We start from the raw sequence: 12,318 nt of genomic DNA on the forward strand, positions 1-12,318 counted from the left end.
AAAAAAAAAAAAAAATTTTTTAAAAAAAAAAAAAAAAAAAAAGCACCAGCAAAGACATAAAGAAATTAGAACCCTTTACACTGCTGGTAGAAATGTAAAATGTTGCAACCACCGTAAAAATGTTTGTTGATTCTTCCAACATTTTTCACAAAACTAGAACAATACTAAAATTTATATGGAACCACAAAAGACTCCAAATAGCCAAAGCAAACTTGGGGGATGGGGAGAAGCTGTAGGTATCAAAATCCCTGATTTCATGATATGCTACAAAGATATAGTAATCAAAACAGTATTATACTGGCACAAAAACAGACATATAGATCAACGGAATGGAACAGAGAGCCCAGAAATAAACCAACACTTATATGGTCAATTAATCTATGACAAAGGAGGCAAGAATATACAATGTGGAAAAGACAGTCTGTTTAATAAATCGTCCTGGGAAACCTGGCCAGCTACATGTAAAAGAAATTGGACTTTTTTTTTTTAATTATTATTTACTTATTTGACAGAGACAGGGAGCACAAGCAGGGGGAGTGGGAGAGGGAGAAGCAGTCTCCCTGCTCAGCAAGGCCTTGATCCCAAGACCCTAGGACCACGACCTAAGCCAAAGGCAGATGTTTGACTGAGCCATCCAGGCGCCCAGGAAGAGTAAAATGGTACAATTTACGGAGGGTCCTCAAAAAATTAAAAATAGAAATACAATATGATCCAGTAATTTCACTACTGGCTATTTATTCAAAGAAAATTAAAACACTAATTCAAAAAGATATATGCACCCCAATATTTACTGCAACATTATCACAGCCAACATATGGAAGTAATCCAAGTGTTCACTGACAGGCAAATGGAAAAGGAAGATGTGGTGTGTATATATATGATAAAACATTATGCAGTCATAAAAAAGGACGAGATCTTGCTATTTATGACAACATGGATGGACCTAGAGGGTATGACAGTAAGAGAAAAAAATCTGATTTAGGAAGACAAATACATGATCATATTCATGTGGAATCTAAAAATAAAACAAAAAAAATGAATAAAAGAATAAAAAGCAAAATTAGACCTGTAAATACGGAGACCAAACTGATGGGTCCCAAGAGGGGAGGGGATGGAGGGATGGGCACAATAGATGAAGGGGAGTGGGAGATACAGGCTTCCAGTTATGGAATGAGTAAAAGGAATAAAAAACAGCATAAGGAATACAGTCAATGTATGGTGACAGATGCTAGCTATGCTTATGGAGAGTTTAGCATTATGTATAAACTTCTCCAATCACTATGCTGTATATCTGAAACTAACATAATAATGTGAGTCAACTACACTCAAAAAAAAGTCTGGTGGTTCCTGAGAAAGTTAAACATAGAATTGCCATATGACCCACCAACCAATTCCATGCCTAGATATATACTCGAGAAAACTGAAAACAGGGATTCCAATACCTGTACACAAATATTCATAGCAGCACTTTTCACAGTAGCCAAAAGGTGGAAAAAATCGAAATGTCCATCACTGGATAAATGGATGAACATTATGTGGCATATATACACACTATGGAATATTATTCACCTATAAAAACAAAATGAAGTACTGATACATTTGACAACATGGAAGAACCTCCAAAACATTATGCTAAGTCAAAGAATCCAAACATAAAAGGGTCATACATGGGGGTGCCCGGGTGGTTCAGTCAGTTAAGCATCTGACTCGGTTTCGGCTCAAGTCATGATCTCAGGGTCATGAGATTAGACCCCATGTGGAGCTCTGGGCTTATCAGGGAGTCTGCTTAGGATTCTCTCTCTCCCTCTGTCCTTCCCCCTTTTTCCAAACACTCTCCCTCTACCTCAAATACATCTTTTTTAAAAAAAGGGTCATACGTGGTGTGATTCCATTATATGAAATAACTAGAAAAGGTCAACCAAAAGACATAAAATGGATTAGTGGTTGCCAGGAACTCAGAGAATGGGGAAATGGGGAGTGACTGCTTAATGGGTACAGGATCTCCTTTGAAGGAGATAAAATGTTTTGGAACTAGGGAAGAGACTGCACAACATTGTGAATGTATTAAATGCCACAGAATTACATATTTAAAATAGTTAATTTTATGTTATGTAAACTTCACCTCAAAAAAAATTTCACAAGATTACATATTTCATATCAATAAGAGCAAGCTAATACAACTTAACACTTTATTCATCATTCAGTAGTAGTAAGTTTGTAGGCTTGCAAAACAATTTTGTTCTTAAACCAAACAGCAAAGAATGCAGTTACAACTTATAAGTCTAATAATTCTCACCTCATATTACCAAGAGGCTGAGATAACCAAATTCTGATCACTCTAAATTCAGAGTGAGAGCAGGGAGGAAAAATTTACATAGAAAAAAAAAATTTTAGCCAGCTACCTATAATGAAAGTGTGAATTTTAAACACTATAAGCTACACCACAATGAATGTAGTGTGAACCTTGTCTGCAACCTGATTTGAACACACTGAAAAGCCACTGTGACATATGGACTGAATATTAAATATTAGAGAATTTGTGTTAATTGCACTAGGTGGGATAAGAGTACTGTCGTTGTATAAAAACACGTTTAGGGAGAAAATGTCAAGGTATTTATAAAATAAGTACATATAACAAAAATGGGGACAAAATACTCGTAATGATTAAATCTAGGTGATGAGTATTTGGGGGTTCATTATACTATTCTTCAACTTTTCTGTGTGCTTGAAATTTTTATATTAAAAAGTTCAATTCCTATATTTAAAAATATTACAAGCTTGCATGAACAGAAAGTAAACTTTGGAATGAATCAGGAACCTACTACTTTGTCTCATAATTTCTGGAGTCTGGGAAGGTAATGCCTTCCCAACATTTCATTCTTTAAGACTTTTTTAGCTATTAATAAATATGCCTAAAAGAAGAAATCACTTTTCATTATTTTGACTTTAGAGCAAATTAAATTCTTGAAAACCGAAAATACACGTGCCTGTTTTTTTCTAGGTTCAGTCTGGCATTTAAGTAGAATCTAACTTTAAGTAAAAGGTCACTGACCTGGAGTGAAGGATTATGAAATAAAATGAAAATACTGGAGAGTTGCATGACTGTCCTTGTACTATTTTATGGAGCATTAAATACTGACTTTTTACATGCAAGGTAAAATTTCAAATCTAACCACATAAAAAAATAAGAATAGCATGTATAAATTTTAACTCTGGATAAAAGGAAGAAAATAGAAATAAAGCATGGCAGAATTGGTACAAATGAAAACAAAATAGATGGCCGAGGTAAGGTCAAATATATAATTAATACAAGCAATATAAGTGACTTTAAACCCTTAAAGACAGGGTATCAAGTCCTATTATAAAAATTTAATGTTACACTGTTTACCAAAAGACAAACCAAAACAGCTACATAGGAAGTTTAAAAGGGAAAAAATGGAATGCTCAACAAAACACTAGGGAACCAAATCCAAAAACATGAAAAGAATTATACACCATGACTAATTGGAATCTATCCCAGTATAGCAAGGTTGATTCAACATACAACGTATGTAAACAGAAAAAAAGACAAAACCAAATGATCATCTCAGAAGATGAAGAAACTGCATTTAACAAAATTTAACACTTTTTCATGGTAAAAACACTCTATCTAGGAATAGAATGGAAATTCCTCAACCTGGAAAAGGGCATCTGGGTGAAACATAGTTAACATCATACCTAATGGGTAAATACTGAAAGCTTTTTTCCCTTAAGAAACAAGACAAGAATGTCTACTCTCCCCCACTTCTAGTCAACATTGTACTGCACAATCTAACCAGAGCTTTCAAAAAGACAAAGAAGCAAAAGACATTTAGACTGGAAAAGGCAGAAACTATCTGAACTTGCAGATGACATGATCGTTTCCATAGAATACACACACACGCGCACACACACGCACACACAAAAGACCATTAGAGCTAATAAATGAGTTCACTACGATTGCAGGATAGAAGATCAATATACAAAAATTAATCGTATTTAAACTATGCACTAGTAATGAACAATCTGAAAATGAACTTAAGAAACTAATTCCACTTGCAATAGCGTAAAAAAGAATTAAAAGCTTAGGAATACTCTTTTAAAAGAATGCAAACGTTGTACTCTAAACCGTTAAAAAAAAAAAAATCACTGAAACAGAAGACCTAATAAGTGGAAAGACATCCCGCATTCATGGATCAGAAGGCATAATATTGGCAATACTCCCAAAATTGATCTACAGTGAAATGCAATCCCAATCAAAATCCCAACTTGCCTCCTTTTTTGTTGCAGAAATTGAAAGTGATTCCTAACATCTGTATGGAAATATAAGGGACACAGAATAGCCAAAACCATCTGAAAAAGAAGTTAGAAAAATCATACTTTCAAATTTGCAAACTTACTACAAAAATACAGCAATCACGACAGTGTGGTACTGCCATAAACACACAAAGATCTATGGAACAATATTGAGAGTCCAGAAATAAACCTTTACACATGCAGTCAATTGATTTTGACAAGGAATTAGAAAGAAAAGCTTTTTTAACAAGCAGTGCTGGGACGACTGGATATCCACATGCAAAAAATAAAGTTGGATCCCTACCTCACATTACAAACAAAAAGTAACTCAAAATAGCTTGATCATCTAACTGTAAGAGCTAAAACTACAAAGCTACTAGAAAGAAAAATACCTGCACACAAACATTAATATTTAATTAACATTAAGTCATCTTCATGACTTTGGATTTGGTGATAGTTTCTTAGACCTGACACCAAAAGCACTGCAACCAAAGAAAAAATAGATAAATCATAATTAGAAACTTTTGTGCTACAAAGGACACCATCAAAAGAGTGGAAAGACAGGGGCACCTGGCTGGCTCAGTCAGTAGAGCATGCAAACTCCTGATCTCAGGGTTTTGAGTTTGAGCCCCACATTGGGTGTAAAATCTTAAAAAAAAACAAAAACAAAAAAAACAAAAAAACCTCCTAAGAGAGAAAATAACCCACAGAATGGCACAAAATATTTGCAAATAATATCTGATAAAGGATTTGTATCTAAAATATAGGGGCACCTGGGTGGCATAGCGGTTGAGCATCTGCCTTCGGCCCAGGGCGTGGTCCCGGCGTTATGGGATCGAGCCCCACATCAGGCTCCTCCGCTATGAGCCTGCTTTTTCCTCTCCCACTCCCCCTGCTTGTGTTCCCTCTCTCGCTGGCTGTCTCTATCTCTGTCGAATGAATAAATAAAATCTTTAAAAAAATAAAATAACATAAAATATATAAAAAACTCGTATTCCTCAAGAATAAAGAAGTCAATTTAAAAATAAGCAAAGGATCTGAATAGCCAGTTCTCCAAACAAGATATACAAACGTCCAATAAGCACACGAGAACATACTCAACATCTTATGCCACCATGGAATGCAAACTAAAATCCCAGGAAGACACTTCACACCACTAGAATGGCTATAAATCAAAAAATCAGATGATAAGGGTTGATGAAGATGTGGAAAAATTGGAATTCTAATACATTGTTGATTGGAATGTAAAATGGAGCAGCAGCTTTGGCAGTTCCTGAAAAAAGTTAAACTGCCTGACAGTTTCTGAAGAAGTTAAACACAGAGTTACCTATGACCCACCAATTTCACTCCTAGGTATAAACCCCAGAACTGAAAACATACGTCCACACAAAAACTTGTACAGGTATTTTTATAGCAGTATGATTCATAACAGAATGTATATTCATAACAGCAGTATGATTCAAAAAGAACAACCCCAACATCCATCAACTGCTGAATGGGTAAATAAAATGTAGTATATTCATACAATTAAATCTTAGAACATGATTCTAGACTTAGAAGAAATGCCAACTACAATATCATCAGTCATACCTCTTCACCAAAACTCCAGTACCCGAAACCTAATGACATAAATTTGAGTTAAAACAGTACTCAATTGTATTTTTACAGACTGTTATCCAAGCTTTATGGTTTGAATAAAGTTTCAGAAACAGAAAAGCCAAATAAATATTTTATATTTCAGTGGAAAGTATTTTATCACCAAAAGGAGGAATAAAAACCAATTATTCTAAAAAATAACTACTTTCTGGTGAAAAACAGATTCCTCTGAAAGAATATATCTGAAAAGTTATATAATGTGTCTAATGGGAAGGACTGAAACATTAAATTGTCATTGCTTTCACTTTAAACATACAGACAAGATAAGCAGTTACATAATTAAATTGGTTAAGGGGGAAAATTCTTTAAAGAAATTTTGGCACTAACTGACCTACAGACAATGGCTGTCATTTTTCTATTCTCCCTCTTTTTTTGAGTTCTTTAATAGTTCTTTCACCAATAAAGATTCTATGCAGATATTAATTTTTTCCAAAATCTATATTTTGGAATATCAACATTTCTTAAATCAACGAGTATACCAGAGTGAAAAGCCACAGGGTTCTAGAGTTGGATTTGGCTTAAGAGCTGAGAGGTTCTAAACCTCAATCACATTATTGTGTTAAATCCCACTTCCCTTTTCTATATATTATATAATAATTCTTAAGTCTCTATACTTTCTCCTTCCTTCCAGATTCTCAAACTAATTATAACATGGTTATTGGTTCTACATTAAGTACTTTCATTAAAATTACATAAATACGGTAGTTACTGCTAGGACTGGCTGTGTTACTGTGATTACTTCAATACTATTTAATAAGGGTTCAAAATACATGTATATTTTGGACTATAATTTCTCAACAGTTCATATTTGTCACAAGGCATAAATTAGAAAGGGTGAGAAAAAGGAGTCATTTGGGTGTCACTAACTAAAACATTTGAATGCTGCCGTAACGTCTTTTTCTCCCTACTCTCCCCCTCTTTACTATTTACCTATTATCACAAACTAATAACCCAATCACAATTTAGTCCTCACCCTTTACACACCTATTCTAATAAGAGTTCACTAAGTTGGTCAGACACAGATAACCACCTTAAAAGTTTTCTTATTAAGCAAAAAAGAAAAACTACTATATTAACAGCAACCAAACTACATGATACCTAGGAATAAGCCAAAAGAGAAATATTCTCAAGACTGAAAAGAAAGAAAATTTTACTTATATACAATTAACCAGAGAAGCATGTCCTATTAGTGATTTGTTTACCACTTATTTTGAGCACCTAGAACACTTAGCACTTAAGTGATCAAGCAGAAAAATTTCTTGAATGAGCTGATTCAATATCACAAAGATGACAAGTATACTTGTCATCTAAATATTCTAAAAACTTAATTAAAACCAATCCCAAAAGATTTTTAATAGAACTTGACAAATTCACCTATTACATTAAAAAAGAAAATCTTAAGTGGGTAAAATATCAAGAGCATGAACAGGACCACAGATGTCTTAAGCTGTCCTTGAGTACTTCTTACACATTTCTATTATCTGTTAGACAAACATTAATGATGGTCAAAGAGCTTGGAAAATATCTCACAAAGGCCCAAATCTAGTTTAGGAATCCCTAAATCAGCTGTTCTCAAAGTAGTCCCCAAGACCTGTTCAGGGGGTCTAAACTAATTCAAGAGATCAAAAGTATTTTCAAAATAACACTAAAAGGCTATTTTCATTCTCATTTTCTCACAACTGTACAGTGGAGTTTTCCAGAGGTCATATGATGTGTGATATTGCTACAACATTGAATGCACAAACAGATGAGAATCAAGTTCTCTTCTACTAAGCCAGACAGTTTGCAAAACTGTTTAGTATCAGTCTTCTCATTATTTTTTGTAAACAATTACTTAACAATGCTACTTATGTTAATATGTAATGTATCTATTAGTTTTTTTAAATTTTATTTAAGTAAACTTTTGCCCAAGGTGGGGCTTGAACTTACAACTCCAAGATCAAGAGCTGGATGCTCTACCAACTGAACCAGCCAGGAGCCCCTCGCTTTATTTTTAAATTAATAACTATTTTAAGAACTTTTAATTTGTAATACAGTTAAGTATCCACATATCCCACAAAAATAAAAACCTTTTTAGTTCCTTGGTAAGTTTAGAGTGTAAAGGGGTGGTAGAACCAAAGTTTGAGAACCACTGTTCTAACCTAAACACTGACACTCAGTTCTTCTATTAAACAATGCTTTGCTCACCTTATGGATCAAATGCAAGAATGGAAGAAACTTAGATAAATAAAGTGCACTTAGTGGGCAAACAACATGAAAAATGGCTACATCAGCTCCCCAGAGATCACCATTATAGAAGGCTAAAGTTACTACAAGCTAACAACAAAAGTTTATCATCTGCTTTCTTATTCATTTATGGCAAACTAGGACTTCTCTTCCTTCCACATATTAATTTCCTAAAGTATCAGTTCAGGGACAAGCTAAACCAAGAAAACTCTTGGACTATACATCTTTTTTCTTTTTTGATCTAATATATGCAGATAGAGGGTTTTTTATTAATTTAAGTATATACAAATGAGAAATAAATTCCTTTGTTGAGCTAGACTATTTGCCACTTGGCCAACTCCCACTCTTGAAAGCTCCGGACTACCTGCTACAGTCAGAGCTCCTTTTGGGCAGATTACTTAAGAAGATCACCATGTTTTCTATCACAGGGAAAGGACCTTGGTACCCTAATCATACCTTACTGACTAGGATGAATGTCTGACATTAGAGCAACCATCTAAAGGTTAGGCAACGGTCTGAGAGATAGCTGGAACTCTCAAGAAACCAGGGAATTTTTTTTTTTTAAAGATTTTATTTATTTATTTGACAGAGATAGAGACAGCCAGCGAGAGAGGGAACACAAGCAGGGGAGTGGGAGAGGAAGAAGCAGGCTCCCAGCGGAGAAGCCTGATGCGGGGCTCAATCCCAGAACACCGGGATCACGCCCTGAGCCTAAGGCAGACGCTTAACGACTGCGCTACCCAGGAGCCCCAAGAAACCAGGGAATTTGTCAGTAATGACAGGAATAATATCTGAGTCAAAACAAAGAGGTAGCGCAGTCGTTAAGCGGCGTTCTGGGATCGAGCCCCGCATCAGGCTCCTCCACTGGGAGCCTGCTTCTTCCTTTCCCACTCCCCTGCTTGTGTTCCCTCTCTCGCTGGCTCTCTCTCTCTGTCAAATAAATAAATAAACAAAATCTTTAAAAAAACAAAAGCAAAGAACAGTGGAGTCACAATCCTGGTTCATTGCTGGTATACAGAAACACAGTAAAAAATAACCTGATGCTGAACATACCCTAGAACTCTACGGAATCCTCAAAGACCTTCTAGTTCCTGAATGACATCCCCACCTCCATAACAGCTGATGGTGAGATAATGAAATAATTATCTTCCTTCCCTCTGTATTCTATTAATCCTATTACGGTGACACACCAACTTCTTTATAAACTGAAAAACAGAAATACCACATTTAAGGGATCAAACAAAAAAGGGGCCAGAATAAAGAACTGGAGGCTGTGAAAAACTAGATTCTCTCTTTCTATACATGCATCAGTAAGAGAACATCAATCATATTGTGTAAATGGAAACAGTAGGACATCACTAGAACACATAAGATCCCATAAGGTCCCATTATGTAAACTGATGACTGTGAGAACTATGAAAATACTGGCCTTATATTTTGTATGATCTACAGGTATTGAATCCTAGCCCTTATCTCATCAAGAGTTTCTCCAGACAACTGAAAAAAGGCAGGAAAACTTGCTGAATGTAAGATATTCAAAATCTCATTGTCAGAATTACACAAGATGGAACAAAATTTGAGAACTCAGTTTTTAAACAAAGTCAGTCACTGATATAACAAAGCATATGCTACCCAAATAAAATTAGATACTCAGATGAAATAAAACCTAATTTTAAATGAACACTGAGTGACTGAGAAGTTAAAATAAGGATTAAATATACGTAAGGATTAAAACCATCAAGTATTTTTTATTCTTTCCAACCTGAAAAGTGACTCAATTTCCTGTATCTTGTTTCTCACCCAGTTCTACCTGGCCTCATACCTTGAAAGGGAAGGGGTGGTGGGATGAATGTATAATCTTTAAAAGTGCAGATCTTTATACAAGAGAATAAAACCAGATAAATATCTCATTTTACACAAACAAGAATATTAATCCTAAAATAGGGCCCTCTCTTTCTAGACTTTCTTCCCAGTGTATATTTTTGTTTCTTTTACAAACGTGCAAAATATCTTTGAAGAAAACTGTATTTAAATATAGAGAAGATCAAAGCAAAATATCTTTGAAGAAAACTGTATTTAAATATAGCGAAGATCAAAGCAAACTAATTCGCCAGTAGTGTAACTTCTTGCTACCCTCCTCACTCCCCACTCCCAAAATATCTCCCCTGTCCTCCATCCCTCCAAAATATCTTATGAGGAATGCCAAAGTAAAAAGGCCAAAGGCAGACCTATGCAAAACCCAAGGATTTCTAAGACACTTTTTTGAAAGGCATTCAAGCAAATGAGTCCATGAAGCATTTGAAAAAACAAACTTGATACTGGCATATGAGAAAATAAATTTTTCAATTACACTGCTACCACTTACCCTTCAAAATGAGCCAAAATATAAGATTAGTCTTATATCAGACAGGTTAGTCTGAAGGGGTAGAAAACCAGTAGTAGCATTTTTCTACACTACCAAACCAATAATTTAACAACAGGCTCCAGTGTTTACACTTTATATCACTCACCAAAATCTTTATGAATCAGTAAGAAACACTCTCTTTTTTCTAAAAATAAACAAGAATAAGTATCTCCCCTCTGAATAGCTTTATTCCATTATGAAAAAGCTTAGAAAGCAAAAGATGTAAGCAAAAGAGTAACATACATGTATTTTTTTAATCTAAAGAACGGACTTCTGCAATCCTGAACCAAACAAACCAAAGGCAAAGAAAAAAAAGAGAGAAATTTTTTTAAATAAGAAAATGAAATTAGAAAACTGAGTGGATACTCTATAATATTTAAGAAATCCTTCTTAATATTTCTTAGGCTTGATAACTGCAGTTGCTTTTTCCCTCAAGTATTTCTCTTTCAGATACACCTGAAGGATTAACACATGAAGACTGAGATGGCTTTAAAGTATCTTAGCAGGTGGATAGAACAGGAATGGTCGTGTGACAACCATGGTTGAAACCGGCTAATTAGTATACAAAGCTTTATTATACTCCTCTACTTTTTGTACACGGGTGACATAAAAATATATTCTATGCGTCAAAACATCCTGTCAAAAGCAGAGAAATTTTTGTCCCACTAAATATCCCAGAAGTCTGCTTATTTTCTCTCATTTACCCGGTCTGATTAACAAGTTCTAGTCTGCAAGCCAATTAACTTCCTCCAATAGATCTGTAGCTGAAATACAAGACTCACCTTGGTGTCTTTTAACTCCACTCATCAGTGGTGTCAGGTGAGCAAACAATCCAGGAATTTATAATTAGTAATCTTATTTTAACTTCAAAACCTGATACCCGTTTGAGTCAAAATTATCAGAGATGGTTGTTCCTGGTTTTTGTTTTTGTTTTTAATTTTCCTTACTCTCTCCCCCTAGTATTTGAACTAAGTTTGGTGACGGGTATACAAAGGTGAAATATAACAAATGTTCACTCCCAGAGAGTAAATTTTGAATGAAAAGAGTAAAAGGATTCAATCGAATGTGACACACGGAAATGTTGCAAAAATCTCGGGGTACGTAACTCTACATACACCCTTACACTCCCTCCCCCAAAAGTCTTTTAAGTGGTTAGAAAGGAGAGGCCCTGGTTGGTTGGTTTTGTCTCCTCCTCCTCCTTTCTTAAGGGGAGGTGCTAAACAGCAAAGAAATCACCAAAAGACAGGCCGGAAGAAGGAAAGCGAAAAGCATGGAGTCTGGACAACCAGACCTTAAATAATTGGGAACTGTAACCAAATTAAATGAAATTGAGACGGAATTGCCTGTTAAACACCTCCCTGTAACTCCAACTCATCTGAGCGGCTCAGAGTTAAAAAACCTAGTTGTAGGTACACTCACATTCGAACTCCCCTCTCTCTTCAAATATTCACAGGTACAAAGGCACAGAAAGAACTCTTCCCTGACCCTCACCAGTAGCGCCGCAAAACAACTCTCACGCTGGCCGGAGCCACGCTGGCTAGGCCATCCCCAGCCCAGCGAAGCCACCCGAGTCCCTCTCCGTGGGGGCAGGGAACACCAAAGCCACTGCCCGCTCCTCACTCAGGAAGTCCCTCTTTCCAGGCCGGGTGAGGGGTAGCGGCGGGACCGAGCCTCGACTGGAAGAACCCTCCGGCCGCCGAGACCCACGGCGCCCGCCC

At 35.8% G+C, this 12,318-nt stretch overlaps 1 protein-coding gene across 1 annotated transcript in view; it reads right to left on the minus strand.

Moving 5' to 3' along the window:
* EIF5B (eukaryotic translation initiation factor 5B) overlaps positions 1-12,318 on the minus strand; it is an 87,434-nt gene that overhangs the window by 74,759 nt on the left and 357 nt on the right. The gene's annotated exons all lie outside the window — the stretch shown is intronic.

This window comes from Ailuropoda melanoleuca, chromosome 4 (genome assembly GCF_002007445.2).
Source record: "Ailuropoda melanoleuca isolate Jingjing chromosome 4, ASM200744v2, whole genome shotgun sequence".
NCBI lineage: Eukaryota > Metazoa > Chordata > Mammalia > Carnivora > Ursidae > Ailuropoda > Ailuropoda melanoleuca.